This window comes from Pan troglodytes, chromosome 7 (genome assembly GCF_028858775.2).
Source record: "Pan troglodytes isolate AG18354 chromosome 7, NHGRI_mPanTro3-v2.0_pri, whole genome shotgun sequence".
Lineage (NCBI taxonomy): Eukaryota > Metazoa > Chordata > Mammalia > Primates > Hominidae > Pan > Pan troglodytes.
Genome location: NC_072405.2, coordinates 23635213 through 23660920, shown reverse-complemented (window position 1 = coordinate 23660920; position 25708 = coordinate 23635213).

Genomic DNA, 25708 nt, shown 5'->3' with positions numbered 1-25708 from the left:
CACATTGATTTAATCTCTAGTAACTTCATTAAGTTTGTTAGTAGATACTTTTAGACTTTCCATGGACAAATAATGTCTGAGAATATAGGCAGCTTTATTTTTTTCTAATCATTATTATTTTTAATTCTTTTTTTTTTTGCATTATTCAATCATTAGGATTTCCAGCACAATGTCAAATAAAAAATGCTGAAAGTGGACAGTAGGGCCTTCTTCTTAATCTCAGAGGTGAAGGTTTCAACATTTCATCTTCATGTACTGTGTTTGCTATTGATTTTTATATACTCTTTATCAGAAGGAACTTCCCTTTTATTTCTAGTTTGCGATGAATGTTTATCATAAGCGGACAATGAAGTTGTCATAGACTTCTATATTTATTGAGGTAATAATTTGATTTTTAACTCTTTTATTATGTCACTTTGGTAAATAAAAATGTTGCTTTTTAAATGTAGAATCAACCTTGCATTATAAAGGTAAACCCAACTTGAACACAATATATTATTCTTTATTTTATGTATTATTGCTCTTCTTTTACTAATAGTTTATTGAGGAGTTGTAAAACCAATGTTCTTTAAGAAAATTAATCTGTAATTTTCTTTCTTTGCAATGTTCTTTTCAATTGGTGTCAATGTCACACTAGTCTCATGAAGTAAGTTAGAAAGTGTTCTCTCCTTTTCTTTTTTTGTAGAAAAATTTCTGTACATTTATGTTATTTCTTTCATAAACATTTGAAGGAGTTCACTGGTTAAGCCATCTGGGGCCTCATCATTTTCTTTGTAGGACATTTAAAAATTATAGATACAACTTCCTTAATAGCTATAAGGTTATTTAGCTTTTAATTTATTCTTGTGTTAGTTTGCTAAGTTGAGTTTTAAAGGAATTTGCCATTTCATCTAAATTTTTCAAAATTATTGCAGTAATCTGCTTATAGTATCCTCTTATGACCTGTGTCATATCTGTGGTTTTTGTAGTAATACCATCTTTACCATGATATTATTTGTACCTAGTACACTTTTTCTTTTTCAGTCTCAGTAAGGATTTTCCAACTTAGTAGCCTTTCTAAAAGGTAACTTTTGGATCTATTAATCCTCTCTATTTTTGTCTATTTTCTACTTCATCTTATGTGGTTTACCTTATTCTTCCCTCTCTTTTACTTTTCTCTGTTTTTATTTGCTGTCTTTAAAAAATCTTAAATGGATAGCTAGATAATTTTAGCCTTTTAAAAATTATATTTAAAGCTATAAATTTTCATCTAAGTATGATTTTCGTGGCAACCAACAAACTTTGCTATGACTTGTTTTCATTTTCATTTGGTTCAAATATTTTTAAACTTGCAGTATAATTTTTCCTTTGACATGTGCTACTTATAAGCAAACTATTTAATTTCTTTTTTTAAATTTTATTATTATTATACTTTAAGTTTTACGGTACATGTGCACAATGTGCAGGTTTGTTACATATGTATACATGTGCCATGTTGGTGTGCTGCACCCATTAACTCGTCATTTAGCATTAGGTATAAACTATTTAATTTCTAAATGATTGGAGATCTACTGCTACCTTTCTGTGTTGACTTCTACTTTAACTCCACTGTATGAAAAGAGTATAGTCCATGTATTTCCATTTTCAAATTCTATTTGAAATTTTTGAGACTTTATGGTCCAGATAATTAATTTTTATAAATATTCCATGTATCCTTGAAAAATACGTATTCTCCAATTGTTGGAATAGTTCTCTATATCTTTACAAGGCCAGGTTTCTTAATTGTGTAGCCCAAATTTCCTATTTTTTCCCTGCTTGTTATATTCTGACACGGACATATTAGAGATATTCCCTGTGACAGCTGACTTTTTTTTTTTTTTTTTTTTTTTTTTTTTTGAAGCAGAGTCTTGCCCTATCGCCCAGGCTGGAGTGCAACGGTGTGATCTCGGCTCACTGCAACTTCCATCTCCCAGGTTCAAGTGATTCTCCTGCCTCAGCTTCCTAAGTAGCTGGGATTACAGGCACCCACCACCACACCCGGCTAATTTTTCTTGTATTTTTAGTAGAAATGGTGTTTCACCAGTGTTGGCCAGGCTGGTCTCAAACTCCTGACCTCGTGATCCGCCCGCCTTGGCCTCCCAAAGTACTGGGTTTACAGGCAAGAGCCACCATGCTTGAACCGATAGTTGACTATTTAACCTTTAGTTTTGTTCATTTTTGCTTTAAATGTTTGAAATCAAATAATTTTTTTTTTTTTTTTTTTTTTTTTTTTTTTTTTTTTTGAGACGGAGTCTCGCTCTGTCGCCCAGGCTGGAGTGCAGTGGCGTGATCTCGGCTCACTGCAGGCTCCGCCCCCGGGGTTTACGCCATTCTCCTGCCTCAGCCTCCCGAATAGCTGGGACTACAGGCGCCCGCCACGTCGCCCGGCTAATTTTTTGTATTTTTAGTAGAGACGGGGTTTCACCGTGTTAGCCAAGATGGTCTCGATCTCCTGACCTCGTGATCCGCCCGCCTCGGCCTCCCAAAGTGCTGGGATTACAGGCGTGAGCCACCGCGCCCGGCCATAATTTTTATATATAGAAATTTTTAATTATTTTCCAGGTGAATAAATTCTTTTATTATTATAGAGTATCTCTTTCTATATTTAGTAATTTTTGCCTCAATGTCTACTTTGATATTTGGATAGATTTACTACTTTTGGATACTGTTTTCATCCTTTTTAAATGTGAATATATGTGTGTGTGCATGTGTGTGTATGTTTAAACAACATGATAAGTTATTGTAATTGCTTTATGCAGTTAGAATTTGTTTACATTTATCCACATAGTTACTCTTTTTTGCTGTTTATCTGTTCCTGAATTTTTGAGCTTCCTGCTGGGATAAATTTCCTTCTATGTGATAATACTTATCACAGACTCATTTAATGCAAGAGTATTCTATAAAATTTCTATTGATTTGGTTTGTTTAAAAGTCTTTATTTTAACCTCATTTTTAAATGATATTTTGCTGGGTGTAGAATTTTAGACTGACAACTGTTTCCTTTCAGCACTATTAAAATATAGTTTTATGTCTTGTGTCTTCTAATTGTCTTGAGAGGTCAGCTATTAGTTTTGTTTTGCTGTTTTTGATGATAATCTGTCCTTTCTTATGCAAACTTTTCAATATTCCTCTTTGTCATTTATTTTCAACAATTTTATTATTATATGTTTGTAGCAGGCCAAATATCATCTCTCCCAATATTTCTGTCTACCAAGAACTTCAGCGTGTGGCCTTATTTGGAAATGGGATGTTTGCAAATGTAATTAGGTAAGGATCAAGATGAGATCATACTGGATCTGGTTAGGTCCTAAATCTTAGGTGTTTGTACTTATAAGAGACAGAAGAAGGGCTGGATGTGATGGCTCACACCTGTAATCCCAACCCTTTGGGAGGCCGAGGAGGGCAGATCACGAGGTCAGGAGATCAAGACCATCCTGGCCAACAGGGTGAAACCCCGTCTCTACCAAAAATACAAAAATTAGCTGGGTATGGTGGTGCGTGCCTGTAATCCCAGCTACTTGGGAGGCTGAGGCATGAGAATGGCTTGAACCCAGGAGGCGGAGGTTGCAGTTAGCCAAGATCGCACCTCCAGCCTGGCGACCAAGTGAGACTCAGTCTCAAAGTCCCAAAACAAATAAATAAATAAAACAATTAAAAAAAATGAGAGACAGAAGAAGGCCATATGAAGACACAGCAGAGGCTGTCGTGATGCAGCCACAAACCAAGGAGCATAATGTAATTCCAGGAGATACTAGAACCCAAGAAATGGCAAGGAAGGATTCCTCCCTAGAAACTTCAGAGGGAACACAACCCTACTAACATTCTGATTTCAGAACTTCTGGCCTCCAGAACTGTAAGAGAATATATCTCTGCTGTTTTCAGCTGCTAAGTTTGTTGTGATTTTTAAATGACCGCCCTGGGGAAATAATACAATGGTTAAGTGTGTTTTCTTATGTGTATGTCTTATCCCAGATGGAGTATGTGGTACTTCCTCAAAGTGTGGTTTAATGACTTGTAAGATTTGGGACATTTTTAGCCATTTTCTTCAAATAATACTTCTGACCCATTATCTTTGTTCTCAACCTGGGACTCCAGTTACAAATAAATTTGACATTTTTCTTACATCTGTATATGTCTGAAATATTTTTTGTATTTTTTATCATTCATGTTCTCTGTGTTTCTTTCTGGTTATTTTAATCTTATCGATCTTTCAGGCTACCAAATCTCTCTTCAATTATGTCCAATCATCTATCAAAACTATGCATGAGGCAGATTAAAGACTTAAATGTAAGACCTAACACCATAAAAACCCTAGAAGAAAACCTAGGCAATACCATTCAGGACATAGGCACGGGCAAAGACTTCATGACTAAAACACCAAAAGCAATGGCAACGAAAGCCAAAACAGACAAATGGGATCTAATTAAACTAAAGAGCTTCTGCACAGCAAAAGTAACTATCATCAGAGTCAACAGGCAGCCTACAGAATGGGAGAAAATTTTTGCAATCGATCCATCTAACAAAGGGCTAATATCCAGAATCTACAAAGAACTTAAACATATTTACAAGAAAAAAACAACCCCATCAAAAAGTGGGCAAAGGATATGAACAGACAGTTCTCAAAAGAATACATTTAGGCAGCCAACAGATGTATGAAAAAATGCTCATCATCATTTTCACACAAAACAATCTTTGTTTCCATATCCTATGTAGCTAAGGGATTCACTTTGCATTGTCAGAAATTAATATGTTCTACTAAAGAAAAAAAGGCTAATCATTTCAGCCTTTTCTCTTTAGCGGCACTAAAGCTCTGACAGTCCAGGTTTTTCCTTATTCCATCCCTGTCTATCAAAGTGGAAGACAGAAGTGCAGAGCTTTATTTTTTCCATTGATATGAATTGTATCACCCACTCACGAAGCAGCAAAAACTGCAGTGTGTTGTTTTTGTTGCTAATAGAGTAACAATTTATTTTTCCTCCTGCTAGATTAGTGGTAAATTCATCAAGAGCAAGGATGATATCTTAATGTTTCATTTTACATATTAGCCATCCAATAATTACTTGATGAGTGAATGCATAAGTGAAATAAAAACTGAGAGAGTAATACACGCCGAGAGCAGCTTTAAAATAGTGTTTCAAGGAGTCCTACAGTATAAGGGGTTGGAGGTTAATTGATCGTCGTTGAAATGCTACCATGAAGAGCAAACATTTTTCTTTTTGTTAAGAAATAAAAGATCAGGAAAAGATTAGATAATCTGATAGTTAGAAAATTGTTATTTGTTGGGCGCTTGGTTGGATATGAGTGATATTACAGGCAAGATTGTTTTCTCATCTTTGACTCAATGAAAAATAATTACATTCATTTAAAAAGTATGTTAAGCATTTACTTATTTCCACATCCTAATTGCAGAAGCCATACTGTTAGAGAAGCGTTTTCTTAAAGTTTTGGGTAAGTTGAGATATAACTTTATGTAAATACAAATTTTGTTGAACAATATCATAGTGCTTGTACCTCAGCAATAAGTAAGAATATTTAACAACTGTTAAACTGAAGAGAATAATATATGTGAAAGTACATGCATGAAAAGAACAAATCTAAAACATTAGTCTGAACAGAATTCACTTTACTAATATCCTATATATAGGTTGCTAGGCATACTCTACTGCAATCAAATAAAAGAAAATTATTTCAAACCTACTCACAACTCTTTTGTTATTTTAAATTCTTCAAATCAGAATTTGGATGCGTTGACAGGCTTAGGGGTAAAATTATGGTGTTCTATCATTTCTTAAAGAACAGAAGAATATTCTAAAACATGACAGCATTTAAACGACACAGTACCCCACTTAAGCTTAGGCTTGGATATGTTAAGTCAGTCATTCAAGTTTGATTTGTGATAAGTATGTCTCCTCACACACCCCAATTATCTTATATTGTGTTTCAGCTTCCTTTCCACCACAATATGCAAGTTGAAGTTTATTAAGCGGCAAGAGAAGTGCAAGGAGAGAAAAAGGAACACATGTAATACATAGCCTGGTGTGATGGAGAGACAACCTGAGATTATCTCCAGGATTACTGCCAACTTAGATGCACTGCTTGAAGCTAAGGACAAGTCTTTGGGTATTAGCTACCCAGATTAAAATGGGAGATAAACTAGATGATTTTAATATCCTTTCCAGTTTTACTATTCTAATATCCAAATCTGTTACTCACACTAAAATCCCTTCCCCAAATATGTGCTATCTACACTCTAAATGTCAAAAATATTTTTTTCTGTAAACTGTACAATTCATATTCTCCAAATTTTATAAAGAGAAAATATCTCATTTGTTGATATTATTTGGACAGCTTTTATTGTCATCAGTAAAAAAACAAATAGAGAATTTGTCTCTAAAACTTTTTGTCCATATTCACTTAACTTCAATTATCAATAAAAACATTAAAGCTTTACATAATGTTTCTACATATTCTCATTTATTTCCATAAAAATAAGATTTGAGTAATTACAATGATCTTCTTTCTTTTTATTTATTTATTTTTTTTGAGATGGAGTTTTGCTCTTGTTGCCCAGGCTGGAGTGCAATGGCGCAATCTTGGCTCACTGCAAACTCCGCCTCCCAGGTTCAAGCGATTCTACTGCCTCAGCATTTGGAGTAGCTGGGATTACAGGCATGCACCACCACCCTGGCTAATTTTATATTTTTAGTAGAGACGGGGTTTCTCCATGTGGTCAGGCTGGTCTTGAACTGCCGACCTCAGGTGATCAGTCTGCCTCAGCCTCCTAAAGTGTTGGGATTACAGGCGTGAGCCATCGCGCCCGGCACAATGATCTTTCGAGATCACCTTATGGAGACTAGAATAGTAGCAAGTATAATATAAAGCAGGAACCTACTCAAGCGATCTATTTAAAAGTGTACAAATTATAATTTTTTTCAGCCAAATCACTTTCATTTGTTTATGGACTATGCATTTTCACAGACTAATTTTGTAAACACTCACCAACTGAGAAGATAAAAATCATCTGGTAACATACAAAAAGCCAAGGGAAGCTGGTTTTGATTTTTTTTCTAATTCCATCAGAAATTATTTCATACTGTGGTGGCAACATTTACTTAAAAAGGTAGCAACATTTTTTTTTTTAGGTGGCAACCTTTACTTAAAAAGTTTTCTAAAATTCTAAGATCTTTTATAGCAAAATGTTAAAGAAATTTTTGTATTTATATTTGTACGGATCATGACAAAAGTTCTTAGGATTGAGAAACCTTCTAGCTCTTTTCTCTGTGACCAAAATTCTGCTGTTTTATTTTTGAGTGACTGTAAAGTACTTGAGGACATAGTTACTGCCTTCATCTCTCAAAGCAAGCAAATGCAGTGTAGGGTGTTATTTTTCAAATCTGTTTAGCCTCTGAGTCTTCCCTTCAAAGAAAACCATACATAAACAACACATTATCACCCAGCTAAGGATGGAACTGCCCCAGTTGGCATTGTGGGCTTATAAACTGAGCATGGTCTAAAAATCACTGGTGTAGTTGAAAGACCCCGCTTTAGAATCAGGTAGATAGGGTAGTTTAATACCAGATTTCCCACTTTCTAGCAGTGTGATCTTAAACAAATTATTTATCTCCTCTGACCTTTAATGTCTTTGTACAAAATTGTCTCCAAAAAGGGCTGCTGACAATATCTACTATCTCTCTATACATGTGCTGCCCATCTTATCCAGAGGTAGAGTCTGTTTCTCCCCACTTCAAATCTGAGCCAGCTTTGTGACTTGCTATGATTAATGGAATATGGCAGAATAGATGTAGTGCCAATTCTGGAACTAGGTTATAAGAGTTTAAGTGGTGTCTGTTTTCATGCTTGTGGAGCTATGGGTCACTATGTAAGAAGTGCAATTATCCTGATGGAGTTAGAGGCCACTCCGTCCTCCATTAGTTGTAGTCATCCCATTTGAGACACCAGACAAATGAATGAAGGCATCTGGGATGCAGCCATATAAGTGAACTCAGTCTTCACCCAGTGGAGCAGAAGAACCACTGGGCTGAGGCCAGCCAACTCACAGTATTATGAGAACTAATACATTATTACTGTTTAAAGTTTCAAAGTTTTGTGTTGGTTTATTATACACCAATGAAGAAAGCATTCTTCATCTGTGAACTTGAGATAATTATAATTAGTTGTTAGTGTTATTATAAGAGTTTGAAATTTTATACACAACATAGCACCAATGTAGGTGCTTAATTCTTATTCTTTCTCCCCTTTTCCTCCCTTCAATTACTCTTATACACTTGGGGAAAGAGGACAACTTAAAATACACTGGTTCCTTCCAAAGCATGCCTCTCTTATCATTTGCTAATCATCACAAGTGTTATTAGTTCGTTCTCACACTGCTGTAAAGGAATGCCTGAGACTGGGTAATTCATGAAGAAAAGAGGTTTAATTGACTCACAGTTCTGCAGGCTGTACAGGAAGCATGGCTGGGAGGCCTCAGGAAACTTACAATGATGGCAGAAGGCTAAGGGAAAGTAGGCACGTCTTACCAAGACAAAGCAGGAGAGAGAGAGTGAAGGGGGAGGTGCTACACACTTTTAAACAATCAGATCTCCTGAGAACTCACTCACTATCACGAGAGCAGCAAGGGGGAAATCTTTCCCCATGATCCAATCACCTCCGACTAGGTCCCTCACCCGACATTGGGAATTACAATTTGACATGCGATACAGGTGAGGACTCAGAGCCAAACCATATCAACAAGTCTCAGCTGTGTGATAACAAGTGCTCCTCATTAAACAATTGTCTTTTAATCAGAGAAATGCAAATAAAAATCACAATGAGATACCATCTCAACCAGTCAGAATGGCTGTTATTAGAAAGTCAAAAAAACAACAGGTGCTGTCAAGGCTGTGGAGAAAAGGAAATGTTGAAACATTGTTGGTGGAAATGTACATTAGTTCAGCCACTTACGGAGGTTTCTCAAAGAATTTAAAACAGAGGTAACATTCGACCCAATGCTCAGTCGACCCAGCATTCGACCTTCAGCAAAGTTTTCCTCTTTCCCATACTGTATATGTGTTCCCCTCTCATCAAACATCTTCCCATATCTGTCAACATCTTAGGCATTGGGGTTTAGAGGCAGGGGAAAAGAGTAATTGAAGAGAGAATAAGGGGAGAAAGAATAAGAATTAAGCACCTACATCGGTGCTATGTCATGTATAAAATTTCAAAGTCTTATGATAACAGAAATACGTTCCTCTGGGTATATATCCAGAGGAAAACAAATCAATACACCAAAAAAAAAAAAAAATGACATGCACTTGCATATTCAGCACAGCAGTTTCACAACAGCAGACGTGGGATCAGCCTAGGTGCCCATCAGCATTGGACTGGATGAAGAAAACGTGGTACATACACACCACAGAATACTATGCAGCCATAAAAAAGAACAAAATCATGTCATTTGCAGCAACATGAATGCAGTTGTGGGGGGCACTATACTAAGTGAATTAATGCGGGAACAGAAAACCAAATATCACCTGTTCCCACATATAAGTGGGAGCTAAACACTGGGTACTCATGGACATAAAGATGGCAACAATAGGCACCAGATGCTGCTAATGGAAGGAAGGAAGAAGAGGGACATGGGTTGGAAAACTAGTTATTGGGTACTATGGTCAGTACCTGGGTGATGGGATCAGTCGTACCCTAAACCACAGCCTCATGCAGTATACCCATGTAACAAACCTGCACAGGTACCCCGTGATTGTAAAATAAAAGTTGAAATTATAAAAAAAGAATGATAGTATCTGAAAGGTACAATAATTAATAAACTTCTTTATCACATTTGTTCTGAACCACATGAAAAATTAAAGATGTGTGTAAGGAGGGGCATGAAGATATTACCACAATTACTGGTTGAGGCTATTTGGAGGTTTTAACTTGGTATAGAACCAAAGAGATTTCCAAACGCTGAGTCCCAGTTACACAATTACACCAGTAGTCCCAAGCATTATTACTCTGGTAGTGCCTTCATCTGCTGCAGCCAACAGCCTGGCAAAGCGGGGCTGAGAACTACCCCTGGAAGTCAGAGCATCAAGGCAAAGAGGGGTCAGGAACTACCCTCGTAGCTTTCTCTGCGCATGGATGGGAGGAAACGCCAGGAGTGTTGAAGAAACATGCCTCTTTAACAACAACTTCTGTCCTGCTCCAGATTTTCAATTCTACAGCTGTGGAGTATGATATGGACATTGTAGTGCTTGTGAATTCTTTTTCACTCTCTGCTTGTTTATGTCGTTCCATAAACCCCCCACTATACTTATGCGATGACTAAGTACAAATACGTATTTTTAAAAATTCCTTTTTCTGGAGTAATTGCCTAGCAAATGGCTCTGCTATGGTATAATTGTTAGAAAAATAGACCTTCTTTACAAACAATTATTAAAAAAAACCAACTTTGTCCTCAGAAATGTGTGTTACCAAAATGCCCTCACAGGCCATTTGAATAGCCTCTCTATTGCTTAGCTTGAAGGATTTGCTCTTACACACTAAAACATTAATGGCATACAGTAAATTTCCACTCATTTGCAAGCCTTTCTAGTGAGTAATAATGTATTTGCTCTATGATTTTAATTGCAAATTGTGCCCTTAGAACTCCTCAGTAAATATTTTCTTAGTAAAGTACTGCAAGCGCATATGCATCTATTATGCCGGTCAGTAAAATATTTGCATTTAAGTAATATTACATGAGATAAAAGCAAGCAAATTTCCATGTTGAAATTTTCATCTGTTCTCGCCATTATTCTAGGAAGACAAGTTATAATAGAAGTCTCCATAATTTAACTCAGTTTAGCTCTTCTAAGAAAAAGAACCTGTTCCAGATGTGATATATGACTGGGTGCCTAGACATTTTGGTTTGCCCAGGACAGCTCGGGTTTACGCCAGTTGTCTTGGCATAATTATTGATAGTGCTTTCTTTCATTCATAAACGAGTCTAGGGCTTGGACAGTAAATTATATAGTTATTCTATATACAACTCTAGTATTTGATCAAGATTAACTACCGACCATATATGAAGATCTAGGCTCACAAATAATGAGATCTCAGGATTACATCATAGTACATTTACTAGCCCTAAATGTTACTGTTACAAGTGCAAAGAAAAGAAAATAAAAACCCTTTACAATGGCACCCTGAAGTATATTTTCAAGCCATCCAACGTAATAATGACATTTTGGGAAATAACTGCAAGGTAGGATTCTAAATGCTTCTGATGCTTGACTATTTGACCACCAGAATGTGGCCAAAGAGTCAAACATTTATAAGCAGGATGACATGATGACAAAGAGAATGTGGAACATAAGGTATTAAGAACAGAGCTAGGTGTTGCAATAATTTATATCTTGGAACTATGGTTTATTAATATTGATTAATATCCTGTCTCTATAAAAAAATACAAAAGTTATCAGGGCATGATGGTGTGTTCCTGTAGTCCCAGCTACTCAGGAGGCTGAGGTGGGAGGATCACTTGAGCTCAGGAGGTGGAGCTTGCAGTGAGTCACAATCACATCCACACACTCTAGCCTGGGCAATAGATGAGACTCCGTCTCAATAAATAAATAAATAAATAAATAAATAAATAAATAAATAAAATAGAAGAAATGTAATCCCCAAAGAGATGATATTTGGAAATTGTACCTTTGGGAGGGAATTGGATTATGAGGGTGGCAACTTTATAAATGGGATTAATGTCCTCATGAAAAGAGACCAGAACAGTAGCTTACTCTTTCTGCCATGTGACGATACATTGGCAATATGGCCATCTACATACAACCTGGAAGAAAGCCCTCGTCCGAATCTCACTACACTGGCACCTTGATCACAGGCTTCCAGCTTCCAGAACTGTGAGAAATAAATGTATGTTGTTTATAAGTCGCTCGGTGTATAGTACTTTGTTATAGCAGCCCAAACTGATTAAGATACTAATGTGGATTTGTCTACATTTTCAAGGAAGAGAAAATAAAAGTCTTGGTTTTTCCAGAGGACACAACTAGAGAAACTGTACCTACAAGGATGCATTTTGTGTCTGAGGAATGATTGGAATAACTTGAGCTCATTTAACAGGCAGTGTCTTCTACTTAATATTTGTCAGAAAATTTAAATTTGCAAATAGGATTAGATAAATAATGGATTTTAAAAGCAAAAGCACACGAAAAACATTTTCTTTAAAAAAGGAAAACCCTTGTTCTTAGATTAGACTGACTTTTTAAACAATTTTCTTATAAGTTATTGGAGGAAGCCTCTGATTATAAGGGCAACAAATAGTTTAATAGATGTTGATGTCTAAGATGAATTGGCTTGATAGTTGGTGTTGAGGTGCTGCCATCACCATTTCAGTATTTTAACATAACATACTCTTCATAGGCACTTTGCCATCGGGTTGAAGAATTTGCCAAGCAGTGAATAATTGAGGAAATGTTTTCTCTATGTCTTTGCATTGACATAAAACAAAAACAAAAACAGATGCCACTTGGGGAAATTGCCACGGATTCAACTGCATTGCCCCACAATTCATATGTGGAAGCCCTAACCCCCACTTAATGGTATCAGCAGATGGAACCTTAGAAAGGTAATTAGCTTTAGATGAGGTTGTGAGAGTGCGGCCCTCATGATGGGACTAGTATCTGGATGAGAAGAGACACCAGAGCTTTCTCTCTCTCTCTCTCTCTCTCTCTCTCTCTCTCTCTCTCTCTCTCTCTCTCTCTTTCTCTGTCTCTGCCACGTAAGGGCACATCTGGAATGAGGCCATCTGCAGGTCAGGAAGAGATGCCTCACCAGAAACTGACCATGTTGGCACACTGATCTCACACATCCAGTATCCAAGACTGTGAGAAAGTAAATTTTCCTTGTTTAAACCACCCAGGCTATGGCATATTTTTATGACAGCCCAAGCAGACTGAGACAGAAATAAAGGAAATCAACCACAGTCCTTTTTATTTTTTTTGAATAAATTATTTTTGCCTAAATTAAGAAAATACTAAAGATAGCAGCCCTTCTTAACATTTTATCTTCAATAGATAAATGCATCTTTGAAGAAGTCATCCTAATTGCATTACCAGGGAGTGAAAGGATCTGTTTTTTATATTAGTCCAGTTAATTTTTTTCAGCTTTATATCTACAATGAAAAGACTGAAGAATTAAACATACTTTATGAATTAAAGAAAAATAAGCTCAAGCTAAAAATAATCCATGTTTAAATGTTTGGATGCTGAAGAAAGGATTTATTATTGTGTTGAAGGTTAAACCAGATGACCTTTCTAAACCTTTCCAGTTCTAAATTCTGCAATTTAAGAAATTGTCACTGTGTTTAACTATTTGCTAGGATCCAATTAGCCATCTTGTCAGGACCTTTGTGAACCCAGCAAAAATTATGCAAACTTGAAATGAGAGTTAACAAGGAGTCAGGTAACTCCTTTATCTGGCATGAGGAAATTCATTTAATAACTGTAGGGCAATGCAATTGCCTTAATTGCCTGAGCAATGTCATTTAAAGTTAACCAAGTGCATATGAACATATAAAGAACTGCACAGAAAATAAAGATGAAGTATATTCTAGACTTAGATTATTCATGGAAGACTAAATTTAGACAGTCAATTTCATGAATTTATTGCTCAGTTTCCAGGATAACTGTCAAGAAATAAAATGAAAATAATTATACCTTTAGTCAAATATGATTCTAGAATCTCTATTTTATGCAATCTATAGATTATTCTTGAAATATGCAATCATGTGTATGTATATATGAAGCTCTTTTTAAATTACTTTTGCGTACACATATTTAATTTTGTTTACATAACACATGCATAAATTAGTAATCAATTTCTGAAAAAAATGATTAGTGTATGAGTTGACTTAGACAAAGCATGCTGAATTTGGCATAGTGAAATAATACTTGTCAAAAATGTAATAATCTATTAAAAGTAAATGTAAAATGAAATCTTTGTCATACAGAAGCTTAAATTTCATTCGAAATAAAGATAAAATATAGAAATATATTTTTTAAAGCAACTCATGGTAGTAGAGATCTTTTAAGTTACTTTTTAAGCTATTATAATTATTGATATTATTAGTATTTGCCACACAGTGAATAGGAAAGAGCTTTAGGGTACCATTTTGCATGCTAAATTTGATTAGATGATGGTGCTGCCTGTGATGGTGATGAGGTAGGAGGTCAAAGACCCAAAGGATTAGTGAAGACAGAATTATCAGGAAAACGCTTATGGACAAGGTTGCCTTTGATCTGGACCTCAAATAATGTGTAGAATTTGGATAATCAGATAAAACCACCAAACTGGGGCTTAGTCCAAGAGGGTTCTTGGCTTTGTTCAGGAAAAAATTCAAAGGCAAGCTGGTGTGGTGTTAAACAGCAGCTTTGATTGGAGGGACAGTGTGCAGCAGAGGCAGGGCAGGGGTTGCGGAGCAGGGCTATCCCATAGACAGTGTGCCCAGAGGAGCAGCTGAGAGGTAGGTCTGCAGTCATATTTATAGTCACTTTTAATTATATGCATATTAAAGGGTGGAATTTGCAGAAATGTCTAGGATGAGAGTAGCAACTTCCTATCTGTTGAGTTGTTGCAACAGAAAGGGGTGGTGACTTTCAGGCATTGCCATGGCAATAATAAAATGACATGGCACACTGGTGGGCATGTCTTATGGGGAGGTGCTTCTACCTTGACTTGTTTTTGCAAGTCCTCAATTTGGTCGAGTGTCTAAGCCCTGCCTCTGGAGTCGGATTCTGGCTTTTTCCTCACTACCACTCTGAATGAATTAAAAACCAATAGTTTTCATGTTTTCATTTTTCAAAGTAGAAATGGCGTAATTTCTTTTCTGATTATAGAAGTAAAGATCATATGAGAAAGATGATGGGTGGTGAGGCTGTGAGTGTGGTGTATATGTGGGATGGAGAAACAGAAATTTTCCTTTTTTGACCATCTATTCATGAACACTGAATTGATGGTTATCAAATAATTATTGGTTGAATGGAAAACTATGCATAGGAAATATTTTTGTAATTCTTCTCTAACATATACAGAATTGTACTGTATGTAGTCAGGACACATAGCTGAGAACTCAGCATAATTATCCAGGATTGAAAAATGTGTAAGGTCCCTGCCTCAAAAAAGGCCTCACTAGGGAACACAGATTTACAGTCAACAACTCTGGATGGATGAATAAGAGTCATATGAAATTTTCTGGAAGTGTCCCTTTCTACTTCTGAGTTCAGCTTTTTATATGTGCATCTTAAATTCAAGAAGTTGGAGCATTCCTGCCTATGGCCTTATGTGACTAGATGTAAGCAACACTTGACCTGGGCCATGAGTGCCTGAAAAACTCTGGAATTTATCAATGCATCATCTGATTGCAAAAGGCAGTATATAACGTTTTAGGCACAAAGTTGTCATCCAGGCTAATTCATCCTTATCTGAGTCCATGTCTCAGCTCAATGTCACCGTATTAGAACAGGGGATACTTTCTTCTGACATCTCCAGGAATCATGTAGCACACTATTACAGTAGCTGCAAAGAAGCATTCTAAAATAAACGCAGAAAATAATTAGTAATAATTTGGTATATGTTCTTCTACTTTTTTCTCCATATATGCATATATGCTCACACCTACTCACTCAGACATAGATAGAAACAAAGGGTCAAACTATATGTGCTGTTTTCTAAATAGCTTTAAATCATCTTAATATACCAAGGGCATATTTCCATGTAAAAAATATAGAGAACTGCGTCACTATCTTAAATGTAACTTCTAACTTCCTCTCTTTCTCTTCATCATACTGGCCTGGTAAAACCTCAACACTGGCTTAAGGCATAATCACCTGCTCTGCGTATGCAGAATGTGTTTGGAAGGAACATCACATGGACTCAGTTTGCTTTTAATGCATTGCTACAAACCTTCGCTGAACACTCAGCACTGCCTTGGCAAGCCTAACTATTTCCTTAGTTAATTTGGTCTTCTGCTTTGTTAAGTCAACTATTTTTCATTTTATCCTCTCTCCAACTTCTGTTTTTGAGAAAAGAGCTTCTTTTTTCTTCTGCCACAAATGCCCAGCCTATCAGTAGTTAGGATTCCTCTGTTTCCCCACCAATCGTAATAAATTGTCCTTGCTCATCATTACGGCCTAACTCTTCACTTGAACACTGCAGCTCGTGCTCTGCTTTCTATTAAAGGTTTTTACTCCTACAATTATCTTTTTTTCTCTCTGGCATCATCAGTTTGTTTTCTCACCTAATGGATCATTTCCATCAACATGCAAACGTCATAAAATATTTTCAGTCTTAGGGAAACATCCCTTCTCTTAATCACATCGTGTCCTTCAGTGACCACCATTTCTCTGCTCCTTTTTCTAACAAAATCTCTTGAGAAAAGTTGTCTATATAAGCTGTTCCCTATCTTCAAAGTTTTTATTTTTCTTGAACCCACTCAGATTAAGCTTTTCATTCCACATATCTGGGTCATGTGAAGAAGCATTTCACAGGGTGCTTGCTAGGTCCTTTTCCCCTTTCTGTCGTTTAAATGTTGGCCTGCTCCTAGGTTTCACTTTTCCACCATGGATTTTCTTATCTTCACTTTTTCCTTAGGCAATTTCACCCATTCCCAAGGCTTTACATACCACATATACACTAAAGTTTCTTTGCAAACTTCTTCCCTGAACTGCAGATTCATATATCCATGTAGATCATATATCCCACTGCCACTTGACAGGTCTCTTTGGATGTTTCAGAAGCAACTTAAAATCAACATGTTTTAAAAGGAACTTTTATATCATCCCTTACCTTGTCACAATTTTCTAATTTTTTTCTGAAGACACTGATCATTGTTCACCATCTAGTTTCTATTAACACTTTTTCTTTCCATGCAGAATCTTGATTCTGTCCAGGCTGGCAGTGTGCCCAGTTAAAATTCTCATCTGCTCAGGACTGTATCATAACGGCAACCCTAGTCTCATGAAAAGGACTGGAGGAAATCCCTTTTATTCTATTCTCTCGAAGAATGTGCATAGCATAGCTATCAACTGTTCATTGGAAGTTTGGTAAAACTCACTCATAAAACTGACTGTATGTCATTGTGTGTGTGTGTGTGTGTGTGTGTTAGAAAGTTAAATTGGATTCAATTTAAAGGAGAAAATATAACATATATATACTTACATTTGAATGGAAACTGTTAATTATGAACGCCTGACATGTAACAAAAAGATTTATCAGTTTATTTGGGCAGAGTAGCTCAATTGACCACAAAGGGTATACAAATATTTTGAATATACAGGTAAATGGTATAATGAGCACATTGCCTGGTATATAGTGAACACTCAATAAATCCTGAAAACTGTTCATGTGATTTACCAAAGAAATTCTGTGCTAAAGAGACTATTGAGAATCTTATTCTAGCTTTTGAAATTAATAGGCAATCTAATAAAATTGAGATTCATAAACTCAAGTTTCTGTTGAGCTTTTAATCATTAACACATTATTATTGTTTTTATATATCTTGCTTATGAATTTTTTATTATATGTATAAGTTGTGCTTTTTTTAATGATCACTGTAGTGAGCTTTGAATAATACTGGTTTCTGTTTACAACTGGATTTGTAAGTTAAATGTATTCAATTTATCTCATCTTGTTTGATGCTTTCCCAAGTATTTAAATAATTATTCTAAAGTTAATCAACTTTAATAAACATAGTGAAACTAAAAGTTCTTCTAATTGGTCTAATTCTAGATATAAACTTGTAACACTTCTTCTAACAATCACAAGTCTAAATTAGTCACTCAGTTACACATTTTAAATTGAAATTACAAAGCCATCACTCTACTAGGCCATTTTCTCAAAGTATCAAAACTGCACAGCTTCCTATGTATAAAATATTAATGCTATAGTTTTGATTCTCAGTTAACTGAAATTACTTTTGACCAGAGATGTCTCCTGAGTGTGACTTCTAGAGGTGTAGACATCCAGGGTGATTGATCTCAACCCCCAGTAAAGAATCATAATTTAGAGAGTTACCTTCTCAGTGTGCTGGACAAAGCAGAAAGACCCCAGATTTTGGCCAGTTCACCAACTGGATTCTTGCTGGTGACTACAATGAGATGTGTGCACAGACCCCAATGGAAATTTTTGTATCAGTGATTCCATAATGCTTTAAATTTGATTTACTCCAGGACCTTAAGGTGTCGGTAAAACAAGTTACCTAATTTTTTCCATTCCTTCCCAAGCTGGCAGTTTCCAATCCAGTATTCACCTGGATTGGATTTTGCATTTGCCTGTTAAGCTATATAAAAGTCATCCATCTAATTCTAATAAGCAATTGGTCTGATATAAACCTAAATTATTATTTTTTTGCACATCATGTTTTAGGACCACGTATTCTTATGGACTTTAACATGATGCATGATTGAAATTTGGATCCCTGTCGTGGTTACAACTTCTAAAGTTTTTTGTTGAAGACTAACTTGAACAGTTAAATGTTGTAACTGCGTACATGCTAATGTACTTGTTGAGTACATTAAATAAAGTGAAATATTTAGAATAAGAGAGCTCTTGGACAATTGTACACTGATTAGTGATACTTCATATGTTGTGTCAACTTTAGGAAGGATTTCAACAAATTAAAGCTTGTAGAGGAGGCTTTGAATGAAAGAAACCTGAAAACACTTACACTGAAAAAAAAGAGATTTGAAGCCGAAATGGGAACTGTCTTCAAATATGAGAACACCTGTTCTTCAGAAAAGCAGAAGAAACCGTCTACAATGCCTCAAGGACAGAACTATGGCCCATGAGTGAAGTGTGGCTGATAAATCGTCTCAACATGTAAGATAGTTGAAAATCTGAAAATAAAATAGGCTGCTTCCCAAGAGAGTGAATTGAAGAAACTTAAGTATAAGCCTAGGAATTGGATTAGGGGGTGTCACACATTTATTCAAATTGAACATCAATGCTTCTATGAAGTTTAAGACATGTAGATTATCTGGTACATATACTATTAATGAAAGAACTTTGAGACCAATGGATGTTGGCATTTTCTTTATCCACATCCACATTAATAAGTTCTTAAGGTTATCACAGTGTAGTCATGCTACTGTAACTTATTACAGCTGTCTAACATTGATGATTAAAATGAAAAGTCAAGGCCTAAGTTCCCAGATGTAGAGAGGAATGAGGACAGTGATGCATGTATTGTTTAGAAGGATGATGCTGTCAGAAAAGGCAGCTGTAATTAGGTAAGTTGGTTATTTTTGTAAAGATGAGTGAGTTGACTGATAGCTACAATATAGAGAATTTTACCCATGGACAGAATAAGCCCACACAGTCATGGTGAAAAGCCTAATCAAATTCAACTAATCATGGTGAATTCATATGGGAATATGGGTCAGACGGGAAATTCAAATAAGTGTGAAGTTATAAAATTTAGAAGAAAAAAGATGTTAAACAAATATAATTCTAGGCATACCTTACAATGCACAAATATAACACAAAAACCTGGCAATTGTAAAATAGAGGGCAAAATACTATAGTGAATAAATCACAGTTAAGAAAACTAGCATGAGAGTTGGATACAATAAAATAGTAATGTTGAATTTAAATGTAATGTGGTGACCTTTCTTATTATGTCTTGAATTTTACAATGAATATAGACCATGAAAAGCTTGCTGTGGTTTGGATTTCATCCACACACAGTTTAGATTAACTTCTTATCTTCCAACTCTAATTTTGTCAGAGGCTACATTTTATAGCTTTGCGGCTGAGCTCCAAAAAGGTAATTAAAATTCAACTAATAAAAAAAAGAAGAAGGAAATTGGGGTGATTTGGTCTGGAGAAGAGAAGGCTGGGGAATGATGTCATTCCTCTTAAGCAGATAATGGTAACTAGGCTATTTCTATTTCCTCACATTATAGAATAATAAGTGGAAGTCTATAAATTTTCTCTATAATTTTTTTTTTTTAAACTGAGTTATATGCCTAATGCATTTTCAGATGTTGGGTGGTGTGAAGTTTATTAAAAGTCAAGGACTTATTAAATAGTCTCTCAATATATCTTCTATTTTTGTAATACAGTTAGTTATCTTCTCACACACCTTCTTTCATATAGTATTGTATCTGTTTCATTTTTCAAGATGTATTATTTTTGGTGAAGTTAGTTTCTTACGTTACCTTAAAATTAAACTGACCAATATTGAGTTTAAATTCTATTATTTTGCAAATATTAATATATTCCTTTCAGACTTCAGAATTATTCCTCTTGTTAAATTTTATGAACAGCTAAAGCTTATTTCAAGTTATATCAAGTCAGTAGGTTCAGAGAACAAGTTCTGGAAATTAAATGTTATGAAGCTTGCCACTTATGATAATGCAGGTTTGTTGTTCTCTTTATGTAAGATTTAAAGAAAAATGACCTGAATAAAAAACAGCTATCTATGTCTATATTTATATGGCTTCAAACATTTTATATGAATATGTATTTTTATATATGCGTGTGTATATGTACATATTCATATACTTAAAGGTAAGAAGGAAGCAGAATAATACAAAATGGATCTTTCCAATCATTTGTTCATGAAAAGTGTAAGTATTTGCAATCTCTTCATACTCCTTTAAAGTCAAAAATCAATGACAAGGAGGTAGTAGAGTTCGGAACACATACAAATCCATTTTGAGTAATAGATATGCAAAAGATGATTGAGTATTGCCTACTGAGTTAATGAGACCATTGAAGATAAGGGAGAGATATTTGGAAACACAGTGCATTTCTTTAACATCTGCTTGTTTTCTTATTTCAAGGAAAATAAATATCTTTTATGTATAAGGAAGATGATAGCATTTAGATAATGTCAATGATAATCTTTTGTGATGCTGGAATGGCAGGTAAATATCTTTAATAAAGATCTATGTGGACTGTGTAGAGGCTTAAGGTTGAAAATAACATAAATGACAGAGAAAAGCTCTTTCTAGGAGATTGCAGCTGAGGGAATCATTTTGTGTAAGTTACTGTCTTAAACTTAAGTGAGCTTAGATAAAGAAGGAAAAAAGTTTATACTGCTATATACAAGTTCAATATACATTACAATGTTCAAGTTGAAGTTTACGAACATCTGATATTAGATTTAAAATAATCTTTTCAGTAAATTCACTTAAATAAAATAGTTTTATAAGACAGAACATTAGCAATCTTAAGTTTTAAGCTTTGTTAATTTAATCTGTTAAATTCATAATTAAAAAACATTCAAAGAGCAGATATTTGTTTTTCTTAATATTAGCCAGAAGTCAGATTCTTTACAAAGTGAACACTAACACTAAAAGTAAGTATTTGACAAGTAAAAATCCAATGTAAATAGGAAATATTCACTTTTTAAAGTAAATTAATTATTCCCATATAACTGAGCTTCCAGCTATAATTATTCAGATTTTACAACACTTAATTCTCATCTGTTAATGCTTTGATTTATTCTTATTTCCTCCCATAATTTATATTCTCATACTGAATGATTCTATTTACTAAAGTTCAAAGATAAGCAGAGCTAATCAATGGTGTTAGAAGTCAAGATAGTGATTATCTTTGGAGAGGAAGGGCAGCTACGTTTGGGAAGAGGCTGTAGATACAGCTTCTTAGACTTTGCAACATTCTTGTATAATTCTTGTTTAATTGGACCATATACAATTCTTGACATAGATGGAGGTTGCAATAATAGATTCATTTTGTATAATTAACTGAGCAATATAATCAAGACTCAACAAATATTATTTGAGAACCTACCACATACCACACATTAAAATAGGCTTTTGTTATAAAATACCACACATGATAGACACTGTCCCTGTCATCAAGGAGTATACAATCTAGTGGTGAACACAGGCAACTAAACAAGTAATTACAATGCAGTGGGATCCATGTGAATGATAAATAATACATGGTATGGATTTTAGCAAAAAAACTTCCTGTATAATGTGTCATTTAAGTTAAAACTTGAAAGACTGGCAGAGTTTTTTTTCTGGAAAAGAAGGTTGAAAATGTGTTCCTGTGGAGGAAATAATGTATGCAAGAGCCAAGAAATGAGAGACTGAATTGGTCTTTTATCTAACTGGAATTGGTACAGACTTGCTCAAAATTCAAGTACTCAAGGCAGAAATATTCATTTTTTTTCTATTCTTTGCAACTATGTTTGCAATTTCTTCTTAATATAGTTTATATATTGGAAATACACAAGCATTTCCTCTTCAGCTGCTGTATTGGATAAGTTGCAGGCTAAGCTAGTTGCTCCAAAAGGATTCCAAAACACAGCGACTCAAAGAGCTAAAATGTCTCTATCTGATATGTAATAGTCTGGAGTTTGCTGGTGGTTTAGGGAAAGAAAGTAGCTTTCAACCCAGAAAAGTTATTTCAAGATCGTTTATTTCAGCTTCTCGTTCCCAGAGAATTGTCCTCATTTGACTGTTTAACACTGACAGCTCCTTGTCTGTCTTCTACTCCACGGGAAGAGGGAGAGAGATTAAGATTACAGCATTTTTTGGAGGGGAAACGATGCAAAAGTTTTCTGCGTAATTTCTACTCATCTTCTATTGGTAATAACATGGTTATATGGCTGCACTTAGCTGTAGGGAAGGTTGGAATGTACAGTGTCTAGCAGAGTGGACTTGTGGCCAGCCACCCTCTATTATTCTAGAAGAGGGGCATCAGGACTCAGGGAAAAACTAGCAGCCTATCAAAACTGCCCACTTCTAAAGCCCCTTTGTGGCAGTGTGAAAATGTCATAAAATAAATGCAGATCAGTAGGTGGCAGATCACGAGAGGCCTTTTATATCAAAATTAAATATTCATATTTTATTTTGAAGACAGTTTGGAACTGTGTAGGAGTTGTAATCAAAGGAGTGTCACGGTCACATTTTCATTTTAGGAAAGTACTCTCTGGATGTAGGTTTGGGAAAATACCAGAGGGAGGGAGGCTGCTTTTGATGGACTGGCTAAAATCTGCTTGAGATATTATGGTGAAGAGAACTAAAGGAATGAGTAGAGCATAGAGGAGATCAGATGCAGAGAAATACATGAGCTTAAGTGGTTAAACGCACAGTCATCACTTGGATGTGAGGAAGGAAAGTTTAGGAGTAGACAATGATGACACCAAGGATCTAGGCTGGGTGGAGTTGTGGCCTTCTCTGAGTACAGGGAAAGAGTATTCAGTCAGACAAGTAAGTACAGATGAATTTAATGTTGGACCTATAAAGCTTTAATCACTGTGCTAATTAAGTAAAACTGTGCAGGACCAAATTGAGCTTAAAAGCACCTGTTCAAAGTTGTTCTTGACAAATTAGTGGGCCTAGAATGGGACGCTGAGGAAAGCCAACATTTAAAGGTAGTCAGAGAAAATGGGAGCAGTGATCACTGACAGATTTTTAACTGAATAATAATCTATCAAGTTCATCTAAATACAATTAACCAAATATAACTTCATGGAAGAGGAAGGCAACATGTATACGGATGACTTCTATACTGATGATTTCTCAATCTGTTCACTAAAAATACTGCCCATTGTCTACCTGTAGTTTACAACAATTTCATTTTGTTGAAGATACCTGAAAAATCAGCTTTTCAGTGAGTTGCTGAAAAAGGATATTGCTACTCCATAATTCAAGATTAGGTAAATTGGGAGAGGAGAAAACTAGAAATTTGTAGTTTATTTGTTTAAATGGTGAGAGGTCTCATAAAATATGGTGTAATCAACAGCAGTAAATGCTCAGAGTTCAAGAAAGATGAAAGCTGAAAAAACGACCAGAAGATTTGGTAAGAAGGCCACCAATGATCCATGAGATCAGTTTGATTGGGATAGTGGGGGCAGAAGTTGGATTAAAGGGTATTAAAGATAGATCAGAGGTGAAAAAATGTAGATTCACAGTGTAACCTCTCTTTTCCAAAGTATGGTTGTAGAAAGAATAATAAGGCTAGCGACTACAAGGAATCGGGATTTCTGGAAAAGCATTTATTTATTTATTTTTAAAAGGAGAAACTTGAGAATGTCTGAATGGAATAAAGAAGGATTCCTTTGGGAAGAAGGTGAAATATACAGCCCAGAGTGGTCCTTGAGAAGGTGGAGATAGGAGAGTCCCACAGAACAGATGCGCTGTACTGAAGGAAGATCCATTTTTCTTTTTAACAGCAGAGAAATAAAAAAGAATGATTTCAGGGTTTTAAAAATTATTATTTCAGATTATTGTTATTGCTTTTGCATTATTTCCAGGAAGAGAGATAGAAAATGTCAGCTTTGTGCTCATGTTTTGATATCAGAATGCTGCTATTGTTTTTGTTCGTCTGTCAATGGAAGAGTTTTTATTGACTGCAACTCAAGCAAAAGCATAAAGAAGAGGCAATCATTTAAAAACACCAAAGTCTACTAAGAATCCTGTTGGGCTGTGCCTGGGAGGAAGGGCAGGCTTCATTCGCTTCGTTCCTTGGAGTCTCAGAATTTCTGCTGAATGAAGTCATAGATGTCTTTCTCACTATCTGTTGACAGAGGTTCTCCAGTAAGAGGTAGCTCATGTGTTTATTGATTCTGAAGCCCTTGTCTAGGGCAGGAGCTCTCATATTCCTATTGAAAACAGCACTGCCAGTGAAACAGAGAACATCAGAATAATGCTGATTATTGGCTGTCAACTTCATACCAATGTTTCTATGTGAGTATTCCTTTCATCATTTTTACTTGGAAGCTGGCAAAACACTCTTCTTCGGCATTAACAAGTTACTATACAACTCAACCTCCACCTTCAAATGACTAGAAAATGTATTGTTTTTTGTAAGGGGAATTTGATACCAATAAATTCCGTTCAATTATTCATTCTACTAATGAAGCATGCTACTCCTCTATTATGAATCTTCAGACAAATATATGCAATAATTCAGCTGTTTTTCTAAAGCAACAAATCTACATTTTCCACAATTGTTGATTGTTTCTTATTTATAGCAACATGTTCTTGTTTTATAGATATGGCGACTACTTTCTTTCTGGATATAAATTGTACTGATTTTAAAATCTTATTTTTAAATTTCCTCATTTAGGTCATATGTGTGTTCACTCTTTTTCCTAGTTTTTATATTGCTTGTTCTTATCAAATAATTGGAATTCTTTGACATTTGTTCCCTCTCACAAAGGACAGAGCTGGTTCATAAGTATTAACAGGTATAGTGTGTATTTCTCTGCTTAAAAAACTTTTCTTGTCTTTTTTGTCAGTGAGACTCATAGTAATTACAAGATACCCCATTTAATGGGTCAGAGAATGTAGGAATATGCTGCCTGGGAAGTATTTTTCTGGAGTAATGGGGGAACATGCTATCTATAATGAGCTTGCAAGATGATGTATTGTGGAGAACAGAAATTATTTAAGGCTTCTCTTTGCATGCTGGTATAGTCTCTGAGGTCACTATGAGATTGCCCTGGTTATCAATTTACCATAAAGGCAAATGCTGGACCCAATAGCTCTGACTGTAGGAGCTCATAACCCTTTAATCAATTTACCAACCAACCTGGTCCACTGGCACTCTCAACATTAGCTCGCTGTGATCTAGAGTAAATTGGAGTGCTGCTGAGGAAGTCCCTTTATTGGGTGGAAAGCTATGAAGCACCATTGGATCTGGCCATCAATACAATTCC